Source organism: Etheostoma cragini, chromosome 10, assembly GCF_013103735.1.
Source record: "Etheostoma cragini isolate CJK2018 chromosome 10, CSU_Ecrag_1.0, whole genome shotgun sequence".
Classification (NCBI taxonomy): Eukaryota; Metazoa; Chordata; class Actinopteri; order Perciformes; family Percidae; genus Etheostoma; species Etheostoma cragini.
In genome coordinates, this window is record NC_048416.1 from 26,805,809 (window position 1) to 26,807,374 (window position 1,566).

Sequence of the window (1,566 nt, forward strand, 5' to 3'; positions counted from 1 at the left end):
GTGTGTGTGTGTGTGTGTGTGTGTGTGTGTGTGTGTGTGTGTGTGTGTGATTTTCTATTGCTTTCCTCTTTGACTATAAATCATGACATTCAGGATCAGCTGTAGATAAGGCAGGGACTGTGCAAAAACACACACAAACACACACACACACACACACACACACTTCTTGCACATAGAGGCGCAGATGGCTCGCTCCCACCCTGAGGCTGCCATTAGCAACAGGAACAGTTTGGTTGACCGTTATCACTCTGAACACACACGCACTCACAGGCAGCTTCCAAACCATGAAGACTCCACATGCTGGTGAAATGACATTTGCAGTCCTTAGACACTTTTAACATTTTGTACGTCAGATACTCTGTACACAGTAAAACACAGCTACACTGGGAGACGCTCCCCAAAATAATGCAGATGCACAGAAAAAGAAGAGATTGACAACCATTGAAAATAAAGCGGGTAGCTATGGGTTGACTGGGTGGTCTGTACTGCGTCTCCTCAGTTAAATTACATTCCAACTTGTTCCTAATTATTCTGCAACAAAACACACAATGTTGTACCGCTGTCCCTTCCTGCCAAAATAATGAGATGGATTGTTTTTAATGAAATCCATAGAATTCATATATTTCCTGTCCATCCAAAATGTAATGTCATCACTAAGAAGTTTTGGATCCACTTTACTTGAAGCTATCTATACATAAGAGTGACATGACACGGCCATGAACACATGACAATGCCAACCCTAACCATAAGTTGTAATGACAAATCTGAATAACACTAGAAGAAGCATTTATAACTTGTTTATAATGTTTATGACACGTTCATGACAGTCTCATGTCACTCTTATGTGTATACCTTGAAGTAAAGTGTAACCGAAGTACACTTAAACCTGGGTTGCACCGATAGCTGCAAAGTCTCTGGTTAATTGCTGTATGTATTTCCACATCGTTCTCTCCCCTCCTGCCACTCTCCTATCTTACATTTTTGTTTTCCTTTCCTTCATTTCAGGTGCATCATTTTTTAAATCCCAGATGAATGTCTTTCTCTAAAGGCACAAACAGACACTGGATGCTGAATTATGATTGAGAACAAAATTAAATGAAACACAAAGCACTTTGGTGCATAAGATGTCATGCCTGGATGCAATCTCTCTGTTGTCCTCTAGGATGCAGTGGGAACTGTGTGTCTATTTTTAGCTCAGCTTCAGATAGCAGGAAAGCTATTTATAGCCTGAGATCTGTTCACTATTACACTGCTGAGGTGCGTGCGCACATACACACACATACGCACAGAGGATGGAATATACTCACACACACAGACTATTACCAGTTCATCAACACACACTCATCCATGTAAACGTCCAGAGGGTATCAAGCGCCTGAAGGTGGTCTTCGACATTAAAAGGTCCCATGACATGGTGCTCTTTGGATGCTTTTATATAGGCCTTAGTGGTCCCCTAATACTGTATCTGAAGTCTCTTTTATATAGACCTTATGTTATGGTTTGGGGTTTTTGTTGGGGTATTTGTCCTGTTTGGCCTTCCCTGTGTTTTTGTCCCGGTTTTCCCAT

The 1,566-nt window shown here is 41.4% G+C and overlaps 1 long non-coding RNA gene across 1 annotated transcript in view; it reads left to right on the forward strand.

Annotated features, from left to right (window-relative positions):
• The first annotated feature begins 676 nt into the window (after window positions 1–676).
• The window catches only part of LOC117952208, a 14,966-nt gene continuing 14,076 nt past the window's right edge, over window positions 677–1,566 (forward strand). The window contains exon 1 of the long non-coding RNA XR_004658343.1: window positions 677–874. This is a non-coding gene — a long non-coding RNA (uncharacterized LOC117952208). The remainder of the gene's footprint in view (window positions 875–1,566) is intronic.